We start from the raw sequence: 25,199 nt of genomic DNA, 5'->3' as shown, positions 1-25,199 counted from the left end.
CAAAGTGGGAACGCCGGGTGGTAAAAAAAAACAAAGATTTTCGTTCCGGTGTAGGAAGGAAAATCTTTACCAAGATGGCAACCATGGAAAGGGAAGGCGGGGTGTATAAAGAACACAACAGCGCATGAGCGGGGGGGTGAGGGGGTGAGGGGGTAACAGGGGAGACACATGGGCATGAGCGGGGGGTGGGGGGGAGGGTGAAGAGGGGAGACACATGGGCATAAGCGGGGGGGTGGGGGGAAAAGGAAGGAGACACATGGGCATAAGCGGTGGTGGGGGAACACGAGAGACACATGGGGCATGAGCGGGGGTTGGGGAGGAACACGAGGGAGACACGGGGAATGAGCATGGGGGGGGTACAGGGCACACGGGACATGAGCCGTGGTGGGGGGGGGACAAGGGGCATGAGTGGGGGGTGGGGGTAACACGAGGGAAACACGGGGCATGAGCGGGGGGTGGGGGGAACAGGAGAGACACGGGGCATGAGCAGGGGGTGGGGGGAACAGGAGAGACACGGGGCATGAGCAGGGGGGTGGGGGGGAACAGGAGAGACACGGGGCATGAGTGGGGGGGTGGGGGGCAACAGGAGAGACACGGGGCATGAGTGGGGGGTGGGGGGCAACAGGAGAGACACGGGGCATGAGTGGGGGGGTGGGGGGCAACAGGAGAGACACGGGGCATGAGTGGGGGGGTGGGGGGCAACAGGAGACAGATGCAGGGCATGAGCAGGGGATGGGAGAGACACGGGGCATGAGCGGGGGATGGGAGAGACACGGGGCATGAGCGGGGGATGGGAGAGACACGGGGCAGGGGATGGGAGAGACACGGGGCAGGGGATGGGGGAAGGGAGAGACACACGGGGCATGAGCGGGGGGTGGGGGGAGGGAGAGACACGCGAGGGTGGGGGGAGGGAGAGACACACGGGGCATGAGCGGGGGTGGGGGGAGGGAGAGACACACGGGGCATGAGCGGGGGTGGGCGGGAGGGGGAGAGACACGGGGCATGAGCGGCGGGGGAGTGGGAGAGACACGGGGCATGAGCGGGAGTGGGAGAGACACACGGGGCATGAGCGGGGGAGGGGGAGAGACACACGGGGCATGAGCGGGGGAGGGGGAGAGACACACGGGGCATGAGCGGGGGAGGGGGAGAGACACACGGGGCATGAGCGGGGGAGGGGGAGAGACACACGGGGCATGAGCGGGGGAGGGGGAGAGACACACGGGGCATGAGCGGGGGAGGGGGAGAGACACACGGGGCATGAGCGGGGGAGGGGGAGAGACACACGGGGCATGAGCGGGGGAGGGGGAGAGACACACGGGGCATGAGCGGGGGAGGGGGAGAGACACACGGGGCATGAGCGGGGGAGGGGGAGAGACACACGGGGCATGAGCGGGGGAGGGGGAGAGACACACGGGGCATGAGCGGGGGAGGGGGAGAGACACACGGGGCATGAGCGGGGGAGGGGGAGAGACACACGGGGCATGAGCGGGGGAGGGGGAGAGACACACGGGGCATGAGCGGGGGAGGGGGAGAGACACACGGGGCATGAGCGGGGGAGGGGGAGAGACACACGGGGCATGAGCGGGGGAGGGGGAGAGACACACGGGGCATGAGCGGCGGAGGGGGAGAGACACACGGGGCATGAGCGGCGGAGGGGGAGAGACACACGGGGCATGAGCGGCGGAGGGGGAGAGACACACGGGGCATGAGCGGCGGAGGGGGAGAGACACACGGGGCATGAGCGGCGGAGGGGGAGAGACACACGGGGCATGAGCGGCGGAGGGGGAGAGACACACGGGGCATGAGCGGCGGAGGGGGAGAGACACACGGGGCATGAGCGGCGGAGGGGGAGAGACACACGGGGCATGAGCGGCGGGGGAGGGGGAGAGACACACGGGGCATGAGCGGCGGGGGAGGGGGAGAGACACACGGGGCATGAGCGGCGGGGGAGGGGGAGAGACACACGGGGCATGAGCGGCGGGGGAGGGGGAGAGACACACGGGGCATGAGCGGCGGGGGAGGGGGAGAGACACGGGGCATGAGCGGCGGGGGAGGGGGAGAGACACACGGGGCATGAGCGGCGGGGGAGGGGGAGAGACACACGGGGCATGAGCGGGAGTGGGAGAGACACACGGGGCATGAGCGGGAGTGGGAGAGACACACGGGGCATGAGCGGGAGTGGGAGAGACACACGGGGCATGAGCGGGAGTGGGAGAGACACACGGGGCATGAGCGGGGGAGGGGGAGACACACGGGGCATGAGCGGGGGAGGGGGAGACACACGGGGCATGAGCGGGGGAGGGGGAGACACACGGGGCATGAGCGGGGGAGGGGGAGACACACGGGGCATGAGCGGGGGAGGGGGAGACACACGGGGCATGAGCGGGGGAGGGGGAGACACACGGGGCATGAGCGGGGGAGGGGGAGACACACGGGGCATGAGCGGGGGAGGGGGAGACACACGGGGCATGAGCGGGGGAGGGGGAGACACACGGGGCATGAGCGGGGGAGGGGGAGACACACGGGGCATGAGCGGGGGAGGGGGAGACACACGGGGCATGAGCGGGGGAGGGGGAGACACACGGGGCATGAGCGGGGGAGGGGGAGACACACGGGGCATGAGCGGGGGAGGGGGAGACACACGGGGCATGAGCGGGGGAGGGGGAGACACACGGGGCATGAGCGGGGGAGGGGGAGACACACGGGGCATGAGCGGGGGAGGGGGAGACACACGGGGCATGAGCGGGGGAGGGGGAGACACACGGGGCATGAGCGGGGGAGGGGGAGACACACGGGGCATGAGCGGGGGAGGGGGAGACACACGGGGCATGAGCGGGGGAGGGGGAGACACACGGGGCATGAGCGGGGGAGGGGGAGACACACGGGGCATGAGCGGGGGAGGGGGAGACACACGGGGCATGAGCGGGGGAGGGGGAGACACACGGGGCATGAGCGGGGGAGGGGGAGACACACAGGGCATGAGCGGGGGAGGGGGAGACACACGGGGCATGAGCGGGGGAGGGGGAGACACACGGGGCATGAGCGGGGGAGGGGGAGACACACGGGGCATGAGCGGGGGAGGGGGAGACACACGGGGCATGAGCGGGGGAGGGGGAGAGAAACATGGGGCATGAGCGGGGGAGGGGGAGAGACACACACGGGGCATGAGCGGGGGAGGGGGAGAGACACACACGGGGCATGAGCGGGGGGAGGGGGAGAGACACACACGGGGCATGAGCGGGGGGAGGGGGAGAGACACACACGGGGCATGAGCGGGGGGAGGGGGAGAGACACACACGGGGCATGAGCGGGGGGAGGGGGAGAGACACACACGGGGCATGAGCGGGGGGAGGGGGAGAGACACAGAGGACAGAGGCCAGGGCCAGGAAGTCTGCCTATCCGTCCCTAAGTCAATGCTGTGCTCTTATCCATCCAGCACTCGCGCTGCATCTGTCTGCTATACTGCAAGTCTGATTGTTGAAACTCCAACATTGATGACATCCCGTATAGGAGAAGACCTGTAATTCCAGTCAAATCATATATATATATATATATATATATATATATATATATATATATATATAGGGGATCCTGAGGCCAACTACTGAGACGATATACACTCCCCATTGGGAGTTTAAAGTCAGTACATTAAGATCCCCCGATGTAGGAAACCTATATTGTGGCTCCTTATCAGTAGGAACAACCGAAAAGTGATGAATAGTGATAAACATAGGAACTTACTCCTCTGAGAGAGACGCTACTCCAGAATTAACCTAATTTACCTACTATTATAACTACTACTACGTGCGTCCCCAGCAAGGAGCAGGTGCTCCTCCCACACTGCCGGAGCAGTGCACCATCCACGGCATCACCCGCGGCTGCAAGGTAAGCCTGCAGGCTACTTTGTAGCAGATGCTGCAACGGCTACCAGCGGCGCCTGAAAATCGAGCAAATTCCTAGTTTGCTTAACACGAAGCCTCCAGAGTGAAAGAGCCGGCATTTGTGTCCTTTATTTTGCCCATTGCCCTCTTCACCCCTTGGTTCGCCCCACGACACCATAAGGCACCACGAGGCCAACCACCTTCCAAGATGGCCGCCCACCGCACCTAAAAGGATTTCCCTACCTAACTCCCCTTCTGGCACCATCCGCTGTTCGGATTGGGCTACAGCGCACATTTGTGCACCAATCAAGCGCCGGCAAGGCGCACGCCGGCTCACAGCACGAAGGCTTAGGCACAAAGGCTTGTGTCTGTCCTGAGCCGGAGGAGCCAGGGGCCAGAAACGTTGCCCGATTCCTACCACATTGCCTCAATCATCTGGGTAAGTGTCTCCTACACCCAGCTAGCCACGCATTATACTTTCTTTGAGTCACTCGTATCGCATCTCAGCCCCACTAACCTAATGATGACATTTGTAGCACACTTGCCATTTGAACGCATCCTAAAACATTAATGTGTAGCTAACCCCTGTGCCATTTGTTACAAGTCAAATTTAGTCACCACCTTTACCTCACGTTTCTGCTGGCTTAAGTGCCCTACCCAAACCGTGGTGCTACCCAATTTAGACAATTTGACTCACTCCGGACTCAAACACTGCCACACCTACTATGTACTACACTAGAACTACTATTATACCTTGCCTGACTTGTGCCTTAATCTGTGTTATGCCCTATGGTCGCATTAAGACCTTGCCTGACTTGTGCCTTAATCTGTGTTATGCCCTATGGTCGCATTTAGACCTCGCCTGACTTGTGCCTTAATCTGTGTTATGCCCTATGGTCGCATTAAGACATTGCCTGATTTGTGTCTTAATTTGTGTTATGCCCTATGGTCGCATTAAGACCTTGCCTGAACTGTGCCTTAATCTGTGTTATGGCCTATGCTCACATTTAAACCTCGCCTGACTTGTGCCTTAATCTGTGTTATGCCCTATGGTCGCATTAAGACATTGCCTGATTTGTGTCTTAATCTGTGTTATGCCATATGGTCGTATTTAGACCTGCCCGACCTATGCCCTAATCTGTGTTCGGCCCTCCCTGCCTATAAACATAATGAAAATCACCCGTTACCAACTTTTACACTCTGCCCTGAGCCTCCTTACCATCATGGCACATGCTTCCACGACCTCATACCCAGCCAAGGATAGAAACATGAGACTGAGGGCAAGACTATCCTGTCTTCATGAACCATCCTCCTACCACAATCACAGAGGTTACATTGATCCAGCAAATAAACGTTCACAAAATCCCAAATCTACCACTCTACATCCAGCTCCCATAACTACCGACCGGCCACTGTCACAAAGAGATGCCTATACCAAAAATAAACAACCTCCTTTGACTCAACCAAACAGTACCTTATCAATAACTGGATCTCTGATTAATGCAAGATCCATGGTAGCCCATGCTACTGAGATCTCGGACACCCTAACTAATGATAATTTAGACCTATTAGTCATAACCGAAACCTGGCTCCATGAGGCGGCCGGACCTGCCATCATGCTAGCTATACCTGACGGCTACCAACTACTAAGAGTGGATAGACCCAACTCTAAAGGTGGCGGCCTAGCTATCATTCACAAATCTACCTTACCTTTTAAATTAGCTACTACCCCGATACTCCCATCTTGTGAACTCCTTACTGCCAAAATGCACCTCTCTTGTAACCGGACTCTCACCTTGCATGTCATCTACAGACCACCTGGACCATTAGGAACCTTTGAAGATGACCTAACTAGTATCGTAACTAACAACACTAAAGACCACGCTCAAATACTACTACTGGGAGACTTTAACTTGGGCTTTAATTATGGTAACGACAAACATGCCCTATCTGTCGCCTCACTTCTGAATGACTACGCCCTAACTCAAAAAGTATCCTCCCCTACTCATACCAAAGGTAGAACCCTAGACTGGGTTGCTGATCGGAACTGTAACATTACCATTACTAATATAATAACTCAATCCTGGACTGACCACTACTTAATTGCATTCAACGCCTCACTAGACCTTATCCGACCTAAACCCATACTCATGGCCCCGCCACTCCCTACGAGAAGTAAAAAAGACATCACAGCAGAACTACTCCTACCCCATCTCCTCCCTACTCTCAATAACTTAGACAATATCACAGACCCCTCGTCGCTGGTGGAAGCCTACAACAGTACAATGATCAAGGCACTTGACTTGATTGCCCCCACTAAGCTACGCAAAAGTAAACAACTTTGCCACCTTAATAACTGGTTCACGCCACACCTGAAAGACCTTAGAATCCAAAAAAGAAAGTTGCAGTCTATCTGGCAACATTCACCCACTGAGGAGAACAAAACGAAATTAGCCACCATTACCAAACAGTATAAAAAGAAAATCATAAACACCAAAAGAAACACCTTCAATGACAGAATTTCCAAAGCCAAATCAGACACTAAGGAGCTATTCTCCATCCTCCGCGAAATGGAATCACCCATAACCCCACCCGACAACATTCCTAAAAATAAGCCTTGGTGCACCAATATACAAAATGCCCTGGCGGGTAAAATTAGCCTGCTCCAAACTAAAATTGCTAACAAAAAAGCCTCCTTGCCTTCGCAAACAGAGTCTATACTGCAACCTCAGCTCCTCCTTAACCAAGCTAACACCCCTCACCCATTTAGCTTTAGAAAAGTATCCATACTAGAGACATAAAAAATCATACTATCTCTAAAGCCCTCCAATTGCAAAGGAGACTGCCCGGCCCAAATCATAAAAGATGCAGCGCGAGACGTAGCACCCTTCATTTCAAAACTTATTAATGCATCCTTTAAGTCTAATCTAGTACCCAATAACCTCAAACAATCCTGGGTACTTCCCTTGCTAAAAAAACAAACTCTCGACCCTGCAATACCAACTAACTATAGACCCATCACCACTGTCCCATTCCTACTTAAAATCATTGACAGAGTAGCATACCTGCAAATTCAGGACTACCTAGAAACCAACAATTTACTAGGCTCACGGCAATCTGGCTTCCGCCCTCTTCATGGTACTGAAACAGCCCCGATTGACCTCAAGACCCAAATTGACGAGTTGAAGGACAATGGTAAATCAGCTATGCTACTCCTCCTTGACCTATCTGCGGCCTTCGACTTGGTAGATCATGCAGTTTTATGCAATCATCTAAGCTCGGCCGCACATTTCTCAAGTGATGCCATAACCTGGGTACAATCCTTCCTTGCAAACCGGACAATGAGAGTCTTCTCCCCCTTAGCAGCCGCTGATCCCATACAAGTTTCATGCGGTGTTCCCCAAGGATCATGTGTTTCTCCGACGATGTATAACATCTTTACTAAGCCCTTGTTTGACAAGTTGGACAGACTGGGTGTTGTCTACACTAACTATGCAGATGACACTCAGATTCTAATCCCCCTTTCGGGTAACTTCTTGGAAGACACGGCCTTAGTAAATAAGATATATCTCCTCATTCAGGCTTGGATGGCATCACACGGCCTCTGCCTGAACGACGACAAGACTGAGCTACTGATCCTTGGCTCAGCATTGACCATCAAAAAACTTGACCCCAACTATGCCTCATTCAACATCGACAATAACGTCATTAAAGTGATGCCTGCCGTCAAAACCCTCTGGGTTTATCTTGACTCAGCGCTTACCTTCGAAAAACAAACGAATTCTCTAGCATCTTCCACTGCATATACTTGTAAATTAATCCGAGCATGCAGACCATTTCTAACTGAAACTAGCTGCATTAAATTAGCCAATGCCCTCATCATATCTAAGCTAGACTACTGCAATGCCCTCTATGCAGGCTCTAACAAGTATATCCTTGACAAACTACAAACTCTCCAAAATAACGCTATCAGAGTAGCTTTAAATATTCCCAACAGAGTTCATATCTCCGCCATTAGGAAAAATATCCACTGGCTAAAAATCAAAGACAGGATCACCCTCAAAATACTCTCCCTTACATCCAAATGTCTTAACAACATAGCCCCTCCCTACCTGGCAAACAGAATCCACAAGAGAACTTCAAACCGTCCTACCAGATTGACCAACGCCTTCACCTTAGTGATGCCTAGATTCAAAAAGAGTACAGCTGGCGGCTCTAGTTTCCCAGTCATAGCTGCGCAAACCTGGAACAAACTCCCTCTGGATCTTAGAATGGACCAACCTTACTTCGGCTTCAAGCGGAAAGTCCTCACCTGGATTCGCGCCAATGACATTTAGTTTGACCTCCCACCTCCCACCATATAGATACTAGACATCTGTAATGATATCTGTATGACATATGACATCCGTAACCAGATGAATGACATCTGATCAACTAAACTGATCTGCATTTTTTTTCTGCTCTTTGTATACTTACCTTTGCTCTAATTGTGTACTGTATAAAATTGTATGCTTCCTGTAACTAAGTCCTCAAGTAACCTTGTACTGCTTTGCGCCCAGCTACCCTTGCGGGTTTGGTCCGCGCTATAACAAATAAACAAACAAACGGGGCATGAGCGGGGGTGGGGGGGAGAGACACACACGGGGCATGAGCGGGGGTGGGGGGAGAGACACGGGGCATGAGCGGGGGTGGTGGGGGAAGGGGAGAGAGACACGGGGCATGAGCGGGGGTGGTGGGGTGAAGGGGAGAGAGACACGGGGCATGAGCGGGGGGAGGGACAGAGACACACGGGGCATGAGCGGGGGGATGGGGGGTGGGGGGGGGGGGGGAGAGACGCACGGCGTTCGTGTGCAGGCAGCAGATCCCGCTCCTCGGCCCTCCGCTGGCCACCGTGTGCCGATGGCGTGAGCGGGGGGCTGGAGGAACAGGGGAGACACGGAGCATGAGTGGGGTTGGGGGGGACAAGGACACACAGGGCATCAGCGGGGGTGGGAGGAACAGGAGACAGACACAAGACTTACTGTGCAGGCGGCGAGGAACAAAGATGGTGGGCGTCTCTGAAGCCAGATCACCGCATCCAATGAGAGAGCACGTCAGATGTCCGCGGACATCACGCAAGCTGCTTGCGTGAGGTCTGCGGACATCACGCAAGCTGCTTGCCCAATCACCGTCCTGTCCGGAGCGAACAGGGAAGTGTGTCCGCGAAGCGAACACGGATATCACTAATTTACATTTTTGTCATTTTTTTTTTTAAACTACTGGACGGATGTACACCAAATAAAGCAAAGCACGCTTTCGGGACCAAGCCGCCGCTTCTGCCGTAAATTTGGTGTAAATCCGTCCAGCGGTTCGGGCTGTAGGCGTGAGCAAAGTTTTCCCCCCATTATGTCTATGGGGGAAAAAAAAAAGTTTTGGGACCCCCCCTATAACTTTGCCCCCCCCTGGACGAATCCTCACCAAACTTTGCAAAAAAATTCTGAGTGACCCAAATACTTTTTTTTGCAAAGTTTGGTGAGGATTCGTCCAGGGAGAGCAAAGTAATAAGCCGCCCAAAAAGTGCTCTTCCTATGGAAACACCAACTTAACCATAACTACATGGCCACGGTAGTGGCCATGTAATTATATATCTATCTCCCTGGCAAGGCTACATAAATGCTATACCCAAATTCTCTGAGCTATACATGCTGCGCAGAGATGTCGGCTGTTTCTCCTCCCCACCCCATGCCTCCGATTTAGTAGGAGCTTGCAATGGGATAAGCGTATTCAGGAGAGTTATTTAAAGCAACGTCTCCTCTGGTCGGGAACTTAGGATATACGAAATAAGGACCAGCCTATGCTCGCAACTAGTGGGGCTCATGCTAGTTCTAGCACGAAGATGCGTCACAAAGTCCTGGTGAAAAGGCCTGCTCACAAAGTGACCACATAATCTCATGGCCACATGAGATTATATACCGTTTCATGAAACCGAAGAAACGTACACTTGGACAACGCCTGTCCGCATTCCTTACCAAAATGATCTACTCGGCAACCAACTTGCATCTCGAATAAATGGACAGCACAGCAATACCAGAAGGCTGGTCCCCTGTTCAGATACTCTACACGCCAACACTACATACCAATCAAAAGGATATTAAGCAATAGAAGGTCCCAAATTGGTTTTATTATTTTTTTCTTCTTTACCTTTCAAGTGGAGAAAAAAAAAGTACTGTTATAATCTCTATTGTAGTTGCTGTGCAAATGCTATCGTTTAACCAATAAAGAGTTATAAATAATGCTTTAAAATTCTGACAAAAAGCCAAACTATAACTGTGCCCAGGGCAGCAACTATGGCCAGATTTGGCACCAAAACACACAAATGGGTTCACATAGTGAAAGCCATCCAAAAAGGTTAAGTGAAATCTGTTGCAGGCTTGAAATCTGACAAAAAAAAATAAAAAAATTTAAAAAAAACACAGAACAGGTTCTCTCCTAGATAGCCCACCAATCACGCAAAGGGGATTTAAACAAAGATTTTGGCAGCCAGCCCATCAGGCTGTCCCCAAAAACCACCAAATATTCAGGATGGTCCACACAGTATGTGTATTGGCATGTCTAGAGCCAGTGACTTATCTGCACCAGTCCAAACCACTACAGAGGGCCGGTAAATACACAAAAACCACCTACCTCATGGTTTCCCCAAAGAAAGAAATGCACACAATCCAAAACGTCCAGGAGCAAGACTCAAATACTTAATTCCTCCAAACGCTACCAAGGCTAACCAAAAAGGTACTATGGGTTACTAATGCAGTTAAATTGCATCAATGGCGAAGCCAACTAAAAATTACAGCTGCAAACTGCCTCCTTCCAAAAACCAATATTAGGTGATACAAATCACTCTAGGACTAAAGGCATCTGTCCCCGAGAGCCATACGAGCTAACCTAGGACCAAATTCAAAAACGGTTGCCGTTACAAGGAGACTTCAGTAGAAGCCCCTTTGTCCACATGAAGTCAGATCCTAAAAATAAAAAAGGGGATGGGGGCAGAAAGTGTAGGGGTCCCTAAAAAAGTAGAATCCCAAAAATGGAATTCTGAACTAATGCCTAGTATTTTTAGAAACGTGCCCCTTATGGAACTCCCACCCAAACCATCCTTATTGGTTTCAGGCAGCCACATTTAGTGTGCACTAAATTTGGGCAATACATTTAGGTCTCCTCGCTTTCAAAATCCACAAACCGCCACCGAGTTAGGCTTGTCATTTTCATAGACTGGTGAGGCCGGCAAGAGATGCATTACAATCCAAACCAATCCAGTTTACAACCCTTGCTCCATAATCTTATATCTTGCTGTTAGGGAGGATCCTCTGTAAAGGCTAATTTCCCAAACTTAGTGAGTCCCCCAGCAACTTTGCTGGATTTTTGGGGTTTATTTTTTCTCCTGCTAAGAGTGAGACTCTTTTCTCCCACACTTAGACATGATTTGAGGTGTTCCTTTGACTTTGTATGCGTTTTATGGGCTATGGGGTCATAGCGACCCCCCAACGATAGACTCCATACCCTGGGACGGACTACCGTCTCCCAGGGCATGTAAAGTCACCATTGGCTTTACTAGTCTCATATTGTGAACAGAACCAGTACAAATCATCATATTGTGGACGTACTGGTCGGGGCAATTCGATTGCCCCGGGGTCTGTTGTTCCGAGGGGGCACTGTCCAGTTCCCCCCGACCGAGTTTTGGCTGGTGGCAGTGGATACTACTTTTTATATTCGACCGCGTATATATCCCTATGGGATTTCCCATTGTTCGAGGCTACCACTTTTTAAAATAGCCTCGAACATACCGCCGGTTTATTAAATTAATATAAATTCACCGGTTGGTATTTTTCGCCGAAACTTGGTTCCAAAATGGCGTTTGTGTTCGCTTCTGTGACTCCAACCCAAGTCGAGCCCTTTGTTCCACTTTTTGGCGGGCTTCTCCAGAGAAGCCTCCAAAAGTGGTGCCACTCTGTCTGGGTACCACAGGGGGTGTGGGAGGGGGTTTAGGCACCCTGGACTGAATTGCCTCGCCAACTCACTCACACTCTTGTGTGATTGGCCCAAGTAGCATGTTTGAGTGACAGCTAGGCTGAATGAATGGGGGTTTTCTGCATAAAAGCAGGGCTTTGGGGACTGGAACTTCAGAGGTCGCCACAGGACCTAAAGAATCCGAGGAGGGAGAAGCCGAGCCAAACTGCAACGACGACACCACCGGTGGAGCCCTGCTGAACCGTCTCACCCCTTTTCCCGACGAGAGAGGAGATCTCCAGCCCGGAGAGTCTTCTTCCTTTGACTGGTGGGGATAACCAGTTTGCCCGTCTTTTTGCCTTCCTGGACCATCTCGTGGCCGGATTGCCCGTGACAAGCACCTCAGCAACCGGAATACCACGGTTTACCACTACCGCGAAGAAAAGGGTGGTACCTTGTAACCGGGAAACTCCGTGGCTGGTTTCTTCCCTAGCAGTGCAACGACCTTCAGCTTTCCTCCACGTCGAGACCTCCTCTTCCTCTGGACGAAACACCGACTTGCACCCGCTGCCAGGGACAACTGCCCCCGCTGGAGCATTCTTCCCATTTTCAGGTACTGTGTCCCGCCTGGCTTCCCTTGCGACAGATCGTTCGGGGTGACAGTAAATCCACGACTTTCTAACCTGGGTTAGCCTGGGACCTGTTAACTAATTTTCCTGACTTGATCTCAATCTTTTGTGAACCATTTACAAAGACTCTTTGGGCATAACCCCACTGTGTGATCCTGGACACATTTCGCTTGCTCTCTCTAAGAGTGGGCCTGGCATTTGAACTTCCTTATCCAGTAGACTTTGCCTAACCTGCCTCACTGTGGTTCTTTGAAAAGTATTGAGATGTGTGTGCTTTGATAACTATGCCTTTTTCCCCCTCTTTTTATATAACTTATTAGAGTGCCATCTTAGGTTAAGCGCTCACCTGTCTGAAAATAAGTGGTGTTTCTCACTAAGACTGGTCTAATAAGTAATCGGGGTATATATATATATATATATATATATATATATATATATATATATATATATATATATATATATATATATATATATATATATATATATATATATATATATATATATATATATATATATATATATATTAGTGACTGTGTTGAATTTACTTACCTCTTTTTGTGCTAGTGTAATTTACAAGCGAGTCTTTGAATAAATAATTATATACTTTTACACCAAAGCTCTGGTCAGTGTTTGCTTGTGCTACTGTGTCGCTGTACCCATTGTGTATACTCTATATACTGCCTAACTCATCTTGAGAGAAGTCTGACTGCTCAGCCACAGCTACCAGGTAAATCTGGGTGGTACAGACTGCTACCAATTGGGTTTAATGCCAACCACCTGTATTCCTAAATCTTTTGCAGTGGTCCCTAAGGGAACTGCACAGGTTTCTGCCTAACACTTGCATAAATGGTAAGAAATGACAGATTGATGTACAGTATTTGGGCAACTACTGCACTATGACATACAAAACGCTTTACCCTCCTACCAGCCAGTCCACTGCCTCCTTCACCCAACCCTCAAATATCGTACCAGCAACCCCGTGTCCCCCCCGCCACCCCTCAGTGGCAAAGAAACACACAACAAGCATGCCTCCATCAGGATGGCAGGTACATTCACTAGAACCATCAATTGCTTCTTGAATTTTGACATGGATACCCAGGAGCTGCTTTTAGCACCTGGTTATCCAAAATAATTTTGACCCATGATATTTACACGAGACACTTCCCACCTTGTTGTTCTATCTTTTAAAAGAAAAGCAAAATTGGTCACGGTTTGGGGATTAAGAGGGTATGACTTTTCACGTGACGATTATCTAAATGTTTTAGAAATAGAATACTGGTTCTTACCTTTTGGAACGTCGGTTGGCAAGCAATGCATTAGCCACAATGATAGCATGCATCTTAACTCTTCCACCTCTCAGTTGCATTTCCCTCATTGATAAACCTACAAGAAAACCATCTCTTCACACTCCCCACTGTGTAACACTAGATTTATTTGTATTTCTTTAAAGCGCACAACAGCCCTTAAGCATTGTGGCGCTGTGACAGCGATTCATTGCTGGTTATAGAGGGAGGAAAGCTTGATAGTTACATAGAATTACAATTTACAATTCATCTTAGAGCTTCAATGGACATGGATAGCTTAGTTGTCTTGGGTGTTGTATGAGGCCAAGTGAATAGCGTTGTTTTGAGGGATTTGCGAAAAGGAGCACAGAGAGGGTTCTGCTCCAAGTGCCTTGGGTAAGGCATTCCAGAGTTTGGGTGCTATGTGGGGGAAGGCAATGCCTCCGGCGTTAGCTCTTTATGGAGGGTACGCAGAGTTGGTTGGCATGGTGGCTCCATTTAGGGCGGGACAAGATGTCCTTGGATATGGTTTGATAGGTAGGACGGGGCGGAAAGACTGATGCATTTGTGCGTAAGGGTGAGGATTTTGAAACTGATCCTCTTCTTAACTGGGAGCCAGTGGGCATTACATCTAGCTTGTGATATGGTCTCTTTTGGGAATGCGCAGGGTGGCGCGGAGCACATTATTTTGTACAATATGGAGCCAGTTGATTGTTTTTTTGTTGAGGTACCTGCAAGAAGGGCATTGCAGTAATCAAGTTTAGCTCCCATCGTAGCTTTGGCGATGGATAGGCAGTTTTGAGTTGTCAGAAAGGGTTTTATAGTATTTGTAAGTTGGTGGTGTGGGCAGAGGAGATGGTGCTAACCTGTCTATTGAGAGGGTAGAGTCAATGTAGACTCCGAGGGTCTTTACTGATGTGGAGACTGGTATGTTAGTGTTGTCGATGGTGAAGTGGTTGTATTTTTTGGATGAGTTTGGACAGAATTTCCTTGGGGCCCAGGATGATGATTTCGGTTTTATCCTCATTTATGCAGAGACCATTGACTGCCACCCAGGTTTGGATGGTGGCATAGATCTGGAGGAGAGCTTCTGCGTCTTGGTCATAAGCTCCTGTGAGGGGGAGAAGGACTTTGGTATTGTTGGCATAATTCTTGTATGGTTTGATGTGGTTGAGGTCAGCAACCTCCGTCTCTGAAGATGGAGAGGTGTTTGGGTGAGGGGATTAGGTTGGGAGGGCAGGGCGGTGGTGAAGGCTTTGCGCTGTGCTAGTATTTTCTCGTCGGAGCAGCTTGACCTTGTCTATTAGTGCAGCCTGAATGCTGGAGCACCAGACTTAGTCTTTGATGATTTCATCTGGGCTAGTGGCGGGGGCGATAAGGTCTTTGAAGATCGGGAATATTTCCCTTGATTTAGAGTTGGCTTTGAGGATTAAGTGGTTGAATGATTCCGATTTGGCTAGGAATATGGCTTTTTTGTATGAAGATAAGATCTCTTTGAATCCAGCTAGGTTGGATTAGTTAGGCGCGGATTGCCTTTTGGCTAGGCGTTTACTGGTGCGTAGGGCTGATAGTTCCTCCGTAAACCAAGAGTTCGAGTCCATAGATATGGACTCGATGGGTTGGGTTAGGATGTTGTTAAATGGAGGATTAAGTTCAGGGATGTCGAGAAGAAGCGCAAGGTTGATCTTAGTTTTTTGGAGCTTCTGACTTTAGCGGGCGGGGCATATGAGTGCACCTTGCGAGAAGGACTGGTAGGAATAGAGAATTGAATACAGTGGTGGTCTATCCATGGGAGGGATGAGATATTAGTAATGGAGGAAGAGCAGTTGTGGTCTGCGGTCCAGTCAATGGATCGGCCTTTGCAGTGAATTGGTCCAGTGACTTTATGGTCGAACGCCAAGTCTGAGAGTTCTTTGGCTAGTGAGGAGGCTGCTTTTGGTAGTCGGGGGGTGGGACTGGTGGCCTTTAAGTGATTAGGATGCTGATGGGGAAGAGTGTCAGTTTGGCAATGAGGAGATCAGCGTTTTCCCACTGTTGGTTGCAGAGTCTAATGGAGAGGGTATCCTTGAAGATGAGGGCTACGCCTATTCCTTTGGACGACTTTCAGTCATGTCTCAGGATGGTGCATCTTTGAGGGAGGGCAAAGGAAATGCAGGGACCTGATGCTTCGTGGAGCCAAGTTTCAGTGATGGCCAGTGGGTCAAGGTTATGGGATGTGAGGTAGTCATTGGTCTCAAGTGCATGTGCTGGGAGGGAGCGGTTGTTGAGCGCTCATTTCAGTTCGGTGCAGAGCGCAGGTCTGTTGGGCGGTTGATGGGTGTGTGTGCTGGAGTCTGGGCCAGGGGGTGTGATGATTGAGTGGTTGGGAGAGTTTCGAGCTGGGCGCAGTGCACTGGATGTGGGGTTGGGTGTTGGTAAGCTGGTGGGGTGGATGAAGTGTGTGTGTGGACACCGTGGAGGTGCGAGAGCCAAGTCTGCAGTTTAGGCAGGTTGCTGCGGTGAGTGATGTTCATCTTAGTGTGTGCTCTGAGCCTGAGGAGCCTGGGGTGGAGGAAGATCTGGTCATCTGGTTTGATGGTGTGGAGGCTAGGCTGGGTGTTTGCAAGGGGGTAGATGTTGAGTGACTTTGGGCTGGTGGTGTTGAGAGTTCTTATGTGTGGGAGACATAACGCTAATGGGCCAGAGGGCAGGTGTGATGAGTAATAGTTAGAAGGATGAGGTAGATGCAAACTGTATGGCCTACGAGCAAGGTTTATTCATGCACAGCAAGTTACTTTATGAACTGTCCTGCATGCACTAAACTAAATAAAAGATATTGCATTGCCTTTACTAGATGAGGCCTTGGCGCACTGGTTTGTACCTCTGCATCAGTGCTCTTTATTTTCGATTTGTATTATTTATTTTAAAGGCATACTGATACGACATAACATGGCATACAATTACTACACTGATTGAAATGGGTGCCATTGTTTTTGCACCCCTCTGCATCCTTAATGTGAAGGGTCTCAACTCAACCCAAAAGAGATCTATGTTGATGAGGGCATTAAACCAGTCCAGCCTGGATGTTCTCTTTGTGCAGGAAACTCAGTTTTGGTTTAGAGATTACACCAAGGGGAGGGAAATTGGGAGGAGCCATTTGGGCCTCCGGACAAGTAAAGAAGGGAGGTGTGGGCACATTATATCGGAGATCATTGGGATTGCAGATCACTCAGACCCACAGAAACACTGAAGGGAGGTATTGAACGGGACCATCCGATCGAGAGCAGTCACATTGCGCTCAATTTATGCACCTAACTGCCAGCAAATCGCTTTTTGTAAGGAACGGTTTACCTTTCTAGACTAATGGAGACCTGGGGTTCTGATCTGTGTTAGGGATTTCCAATTCTAGGGTTATACAGGGAGGGGGCCTGAAAAACAAGGGCTACCCCCCCCCCCGGGAGCTTCTGATTGCGCAGGGGACATTTATGAAGGAGCACTAGACTGCTGCGGGAGAAATTCCTCACGAGCGAGATAAGTGTCAAAGAGGCAAACCTAACAAGCAGGGTAGAATACACAAAAGGTGACAAAGCTCACACTATTAGCAACTAAACTCAGGGGACAAAGAGCTGAAAGCGCAGTGTATAAAGTAAGGGATCAGCTGGAGGTGGTGTTGATCAAGTCCAGTTCTAACAATTGTAAACGTCACAGCGTATCCACCCCTGAAAATACAGAGAAAAGAAAAAGTAACACTCAACCACTGCCAAGCCCAGATCATGGCCAATTAAGCTCCCCCATACAGGCAGAGGAAGTAAGTGCTGCCATCTTGAAATTGAATGCTGGCTCCGCGCCAGGGCAGGATGGCTTCGCTCCAGCATTCTATAAGGCTTTCAGTGGAGCTCTGGCCCCTTTAACACTTCTGTTCAATGACATCATGGAAAGGGCCTGCCCCCAACCAACTTCACTGAACCCTGCATCATCCTCCTCCCCAAAGAAGGGAGAGACAAACTCTAGTGTAGTTCCTACGGACCAATATTCCTGCTGAACGTCGATGCTAGAATATATTCCAGCACCCTGGCGTATAGGTTAAGCGAGGTTCTGCCGAGGTTGATACACAATGACCAGGTCGGCTACGTGAAAGGGTGGCAGGGCTCAGACAAGATCCGCAAGACGTTGGAAGTAATAGCATATTAGCCCCCCGCAAGACGTAGACCCACCCTAGTCTCAGTGGATGCTGAAGTAAGCATTCAACAAGGTGGAGTGGCCATTCATGTTGAGAATACTACAGAAAGCTAGCCGGGGGGAGGGGGGGTGGATTAGGGGTGCGCAAGGCCTATACAGCAATACGAGAGAAAAGGTTGTGGTCAATGGCGTGGCTTCCCCCCCTTTTGCCCTAAGCCGGGGGACAAGACAGGGCTGCCCCTTATCGCCTGGGATTTTTGCATTAGTGATGGAGCCTCTCACGACAAAACATCCGGGGTAACGTCTTGAGCGCTGCAATCACGAAATTTGGGAAGGAATACAAACTGGTGCTGTTCGCAGAGGACGTCTTAGTATACCCGACACACCCAATTTAGTCCATACCGGCTCTTGTTAAACGCAATCGAGGAATACAGGACACACAGGCTTCCACATCAATTTAAATAAAACGGTCATCCTGCCAAATGAGAAGCTGGGGCTTGAAGCACTGTCAGGACGGCATCCGTTATTTAGAAATAACCATTCCAAAACAATTAGGCGACCTGTACCAGGCTAAGCGATCAAGGACATCCAGAAATGGTCCAAATTAAAACTCATGGGCTGATAGGTTCAACTATTAAAATAAACGGACTGCCGCAGGTTCTCTTCCTTTTTCAGTCCCTGCCAGGGGTGCTCCCAGGCTCTTTCCATGCGGAAGTAAAACACTCACTGCTAGGAGGAAAAGGGGACCTGCATGGCTTACAAAACATTTGTTCTACCAAAAAACAGAGGGGGGTGGGGGGTTTGGGTAAGGGGTGCATGTCATATTCAGACATCTACTATAGGGCAGCACAATTCCGCGTGATACTAGACCACCTGCGAGAGTCAGTAGATAAGCAATGGGTTCACCTAGAGAATGGATATTTTGCACCAGTCAACCTGGGAGAGTGGTAATGGGGTTCCCAAAAGTCACTGCCGAGGAGAGTATGCAAACACCTGATAAACACCCGATGTTAGGAACGCTGTGGTCCGTTTGGAAAAAGAATTTCGGACATGAATGGTGTCACCACATCGCCCTCCCCCCCTAAGCTGCATCTGGGCACCCCCAATTCGTTATCTTGTACCAGACCCAATCCACTTTCAATCGCAATAAGAGCAAGGTTTGGTAAGGGTAGGACAACTACGGAAGAAAAGGGTCTTTCTGACCAAGAAGAGCTGCAGAGTGCTCAAAAAGAAAACACAGGTGCAACCATTGTTATATCTGTAACGTAAACGTGCGCTTACAGACGATAATGGAAACAACTGCCCCAGAACCGTTTTACCCCCTACGAGAGCATTCTCAACACTCATGTGGGCTCCAGAGAGTTAATTGCGAAACTTTATACCACTCACCCAACCCAGAGGGATGGGCCGCAGTCTACAGAGCAGTCTGGACTCAACCATTTCATCCAATATAAAATGCACAATGGCAGACTACTCACGCAAAGGCACCTCACCCTCCCCCCGCCCCAAAAAACTGGGCAAAAATGTATCCGGGGGATAAGTCCATACTGCTGGTGGGGATGCTCACAGTTAGCAACTACTGGCACCAATGGTGGGATTGCCCCCAAGTGCAAACCTATTGGAAGGAATCTTGGGCTGGATTCAAAACTGAGGCAATCGGAAGGGTTGCATCCCCGCTCCTGGTTTTGTTTGGGGTAGAGTTCACAGAAGACCAATATCTAGTGCTGCCACACATGCCCAGAAACCTACTTCTTGTGACCCAGGTGTGCTTGACCACACGGTGGAAGAGTGCAACGCTCCCGACAAAGAAGGAATGGCAGCACAAAGCAAGAGAGATTTATGACATGGAAAGCCTCACAGCAACACTGATGGAATCGCACTCACCAAGTGGCTTCCATTTTTGGGAATATTGGAAACAGAACAAACTCACTTGTGGCCCGAATCTAAAAATGCATCCATCCATAAAAGTTGTAGCATCGTATGGTGGCACATGGAGCCGCTCAGATCGCTTTAGTCCCGAAAAAAGATGTGTCATGCAGTGGATGTGCACTTTCCTGGCATTAATTACCTCATGATCCCCCGAAGTTAACAATGTGCGGGGGGTGGGGAGAAAACGTAAAATTAGATTTACATCGCTCATTGGAATAACAGCAGCGGTCCCAGCCAAGGTCTGTGCGCGAAATGGGAAAGGGATACTGGAAAGCGCTCAAGCATGCGAGAACTCGACTATAACATTGTTTCTGTTTGGTCAACTATTCATTCTGGCATGCAACTGTGATGCAATGTATCCTTTATTGATTTCTGTGCATCTTTAACAGATTTTTTTTTTAAATGCTTTGTGCAAGTGTGGTAATATTATCGAGGTGAGATTCAACGTGGGTAACTTGCATATGGGAACTCGAAGAAGCAAAATGCTAGAATGGGAGAATATCACAGTGGCAAGAATCAAAAGTGTAAAATAAGTTTGAAAAAATATGAAAAATATGACACGCACATTATTAGACCGTCATGACATTTAATTTGCCATCACAATAACAGATGAATAGCAGAAACTGTTATACAGAGCAGCCCAACACAAACGTGACATCATTGGAGCCTTAAAAGCCAACATTGTCTTGAATTGCACTTTAGGAACGCAAAGGACAGTCATAAGTAGAATGCATTGCATTTAAAGCGTTAAGCCGTTACCGCATTTTAACACCAACTGGTTAAAAACATTAGCATTGTATAACGAGCCAGCTCTTGCACACATCGCCTTAGGGTTCAACACAGCTTGAACCAAAGGAAAAAAAATGCATATATTTATCCACATGCAGGCCAAACGATCATTTAAAAAATGCAAACTTCCTTATACCTCAAAATCAGTTCCCCAGCATCATTTGTCGAGACAAAAACAGGTTGAAAAACATCCGCTAGAGTCACTGCAGCATTCACTAAAACGTACTGCCAATACGTATGCTGCTTTTTGCTCTCTCCCTCCCCCGTATGTGTTTATGTCGGTTTCAATGCTCTAATCGTAGACTCTAGAGAAAACTACACTGCATCTCATCATATATAGGATATAAAGTGTTGGATATTGAAATTCCTTGAGATGTTGAGGAATCGCTCATTTACAACGTCGAGACAGGCATTCAGATAGGAAAGATAATTTCTTCAGCCGCTTGTCCAACTGTGTGCCAGGTAGACAGGCTTGTAAAATCAGAGAACAGTTTTGAGATGGAGTTCAAATGCGGATCGACCATAAAATGACCTAGTACTATTGAGTAAAGTGTATCCTAAACTTTAAAAATATATTCAGTCACGTAAAGAAAGCGTTGATCCAAAAGTGCCAATTGCAGTTGGCAAAGTGGCACGATTAATGGAAGAAAGGATGTCTGTGTCCTTGTGTGTACACGAAAATCGAAAGGTCTACAACAAAAAGCAGAAACTGATAAATACAACATGCAGGTATTGTAATAAGCATATAGAAACACTTCAGCACATAATGATTGATTGCAAGGCTTTGGAGAACATTAGGAAGCAATTTAAAGAATATAGAGATCTTGAAAGGAAGAAAAGTGTGGATGATGATGCAAAAAGCAGAGTACATAACTTAATTTAATAATAATATTTAGAGAGAATAGAAATCACTGGATCAGTATAGGAATAATATATAAATACGAAAGTAAACAAATGAGAAATTAGCTTACTTTTAATGGCACAAAATGTTCTATTGTGGGAAATGGAAACAAATTTGTAATATAAATAGGCTGACAGTTGGTAGCTTGAAGAATGAAGTAAAACACTGAATCAAATTTGTGAGGATGGAAGGTAAAGCACAAGGGTGCTTTTAAATGTCATTGTTTGTGTAATGAAACATATGAGATTCCAGGATCTTAATGAAAACCTCTTGGGACGCTTTATGAAATTAATGACAAAATCTGTCTCAAGGTACATAATTGCAGCAGAGTAAAAGATTCTTGCTCTGAGTTTATTTCCCTTGTTTGTTATTGTTTAATCAAAGATTTTTACAATAGTGTTTGATCGTTCACATTTTTCACCATCACCTTGTGTTGTACGTTTTGTCATGCACGAGTTTGTTACTGTTAAACTATTTAACTAAATGACAGAGTAGAGAAACCTTTTCTTATTCTTCCATTGTTTAATTTACCTTTGAATATTAGAATGCTGACTGTATATTTCTTTAATCGTTTTAATCTGAATTTACTCTATAATAAATGGCATAAAGGAAATCATGCAAGATGATAGAAAAAATGTACCATTAATGCAAATTTATATTTGGAAAGTTGTTTTGCAACTAAATCAAATGAAAAAAACCATTATTACGGTATGAAATATGTGCCATTGTTGATCGTCTGCTAGGAAGAAATATGAATTCACGTTTGTAACCGGAATTACTGTTTGTGTAAGGTTTTACTATTAAACTAATAAACAATATAAGTAAATATGGAATCATTCAACAATGGGGCGATTTGGTGTTCGCTTAACGTTGGAAGCACAGCCAACAACAGTCTGCTGCATATTGAAGAAAGACGCACAGAATAAATGGTTGCTAATAAAAATCTTTTTAAAAAGTGTCCAGTTTTGTGTGAGGGGGTTATCCTCGTCTTGTTGGTATTATGCATGTGCCTTTTCAGCAGGTTTCAGGGCATGGACCGACATCAGTGTAGTTTCTAACATGGTATAGGCATTGGACGCTCAGGATCTCTGAGGATAATTAGCAATTAAGTATAATAATTTTAAACACAAACCCGAATTATACTTTATGCCCGCAAAATTATAGAGCTTGTAAAACGCCAAAAAGGTAATCATCTCCCAGCTTGAAGTAATGGGCCCCATAAGAATACATGCTTCCATGAATTGATGATTATTACACCATTCCACAAGCATCTCACACGTCATGTATTATGCTTGTACTGTAGTAATTTATTTAGCACCTTTTCCCATTTCTATGGCCCCAAGTGCTTTGTGGTAGAAACTCCCTCAAGGACCGTAATCCAGATTTGGAAAAGTTGCAAAATGAGGATTAGGATTCATGCGTGCATTTGGCCAAGATAATTATGGTATTTATTGAGCACGGACCTAACTGAGGAGCAACGGATCACTTTATAGAGGTATACAACAGTACAGATGCACAACGCAATGCTTTTCACAGGTCAGAGCCATATATTCAGCAGTGGTGGGATACAGAGGGGAACAGAGTAGGGGTACAGCTGTACCGGGGGGAGGAGAGAGGCAGGCGGCGTCTAGCAAGTCAGGTGGCGTGAGGGGATGCACTAGGTGTTGAGGCATAGAGATTCCTTGAAGGAGGTGGGTCTTTAAGGTTAGGGCTGGCTATGCTCCAATAAGCAACTCAAGAGGCTAGGCGTTTGAATGGGCACTGAGGGAGGTCATGACAGGGCACTAGTGCAGGAGACTAGATTATGTACCCACAGCTAGACTGAAATGTATGTCATAGGTTGTCGCTGTATTCTAATGGCAGAGGTGTTGCGGTAAACCTGGTGGTATTTCTTTGCGAAGCTGTTCTGTGACCAGTTAGACCAAATTCGTCATAGTCGTAGCTGCAGTCTAAAGTGTATGGATGGAGAGCTGTGCCTGCAGCTGATGTCCACAAGTGGTGCATTTATACACACCTTAAGCTCATCTTTGATGTTGCTGTGTTATCCGATTTCTGTGGGGAAGAAAAAGCCAGCTACCTTTGTAGAATTTTCTATGCATTATGGACAGGCTACCCTTAAATCTGCCATGTGCAATGGGCTGGATGTCCTAGAGCTTCTTCTAGGCAGGACAGAAAGGATGCCATAGAAGCTAGGATAATGGGAATCTCCGAGTGCAATTGACAAGTTACCTTTATAGTCTTACTACATATCTTCTAGTTCTACAAATGCTGGTGAAAGGAGTCTTACTAGGTGCGACATCAAGGATACCTGCATACAACCACTGAGATACAATGGCTAACCTAAGCAGTCATAAGTGCAACTGAGCATTAACATGCATCTTTGAGAGTTGCGGGCGAGCTAAACATAAGGCATAGATGCTCCAAGTGTTAATGTGGGGTTTCTAATTGCAATGCCCGGTTACCCACATATCTAGGTACAACCCCATAACTTTACCCCCCGCCGACCCGAGTCCCTCTAAATGCACCACCTTTCTTATTGCTAAATGTGCGTCACATCTCCTAGCCACAAAATACACCCCAGTGCATCACATTTCCTACCCCCAAACTCCAAATAAAGTGCACCACATTCCTACCCCAAGCTATCTAATTGTGCATTCTGAGTGCTTTGGCAAGCCCCTTATAGATTTGATATCGGGTCTAAAACTTGAAGAGAACCATCTCTGGTTCCGAAAGCACCTCAAGACTTTCCTCTTTTCTTCTGCCTTTGAGCCCCCTTTCCCCTGCTGATCTCTTCTCTCTCGGCACCGTGCACCCGGCCACGTCCTCCGGGCCCAGGTACCTGCTCAGCCTGCCACCCTCCCACACTGCCTCCGGGCCACCCCTTGCACTGGGGTCTGTAGCTGTACCCATAGAGCCCCCCCTTTTCTTCCAGCACTTATCAGACCTACCCTGTCTGCTGCCTTAAACCTAGCACTTGCAAATTGCTGGCTGCACTACCACCGTTTGTTGCCTTTATTATTTATTGTTATTTATCCGTTTCTCCTCTGCTTCGCAATTTCCACTTCTCCCCCCTTCCATGCACTTTTCCCCTCCCCCATGCACTTGCGTGTTCTCAATGACACTGGGCCTAGTAAGATCGCTGTTTTGTTCTCCCCCGCTCCCCTCCCTTGTCACGCTCTGAAACACTTGTGTACAAGCACGATAGAAATAAAATATCAATAGGACAGAGTCAACCACTATGGGGTCCACTAGGTGTGCAGCCAAAGTGGGTGTAAGAACGGGTCCCCGGGCCATATTTTATGTCCTGAAACTTTTCGATGGTAACGTACAAGCTACTATCAGACTGTCAGGCGTTGTATCCAGTAACTAGAGCGAAGAAGGCCCGGGGGCTGATGTGTGATCATGTGCAAAGAGTGGAAAGGGAAGTTTGAGCTTAGCAGGATGGGTAGCTGTAACAAAGGCCGGCATCCACCTGTGGATTTGTGTATAGCGATTGATGCATGGCAGGCTGCTGCGACAACAGCCGGCATTCACTGCAACATGACTTGTTTCGACGAGTCTGGTGCTTATGAATGAGGAAATATCAGGGAAGAGGATGTTCAGGTTGGTACTTCAACAAGTAAATCGATATAAAAAAAAATAATGACCA

At 48.7% G+C, this 25,199-nt stretch overlaps 1 protein-coding gene and 1 long non-coding RNA gene across 2 annotated transcripts in view; one reads left to right on the top strand and one right to left on the bottom strand.

The window, feature by feature from the left end:
* Positions 1 to 25,199, top strand: part of LOC138515534 (uncharacterized) — a 494,176-nt gene that overhangs the window by 396,358 nt on the left and 72,619 nt on the right. The window lies entirely within an intron of this gene.
* The window catches only part of PGRMC2 (progesterone receptor membrane component 2), a 187,512-nt gene that overhangs the window by 161,015 nt on the left and 1,298 nt on the right, over positions 1 to 25,199 (bottom strand). The gene's annotated exons all lie outside the window — the stretch shown is intronic.

Source organism: Ambystoma mexicanum, chromosome 6q (assembly GCF_040938575.1).
Source record: "Ambystoma mexicanum isolate Mex_15411 chromosome 6q, UKY_AmexF1_1, whole genome shotgun sequence".
Taxonomy (NCBI): Eukaryota; Metazoa; Chordata; class Amphibia; order Caudata; family Ambystomatidae; genus Ambystoma; species Ambystoma mexicanum.
The sequence above is the reverse complement of the archived record's forward strand: the minus strand, read 5'-3'. Positions and strand labels throughout refer to the sequence as shown.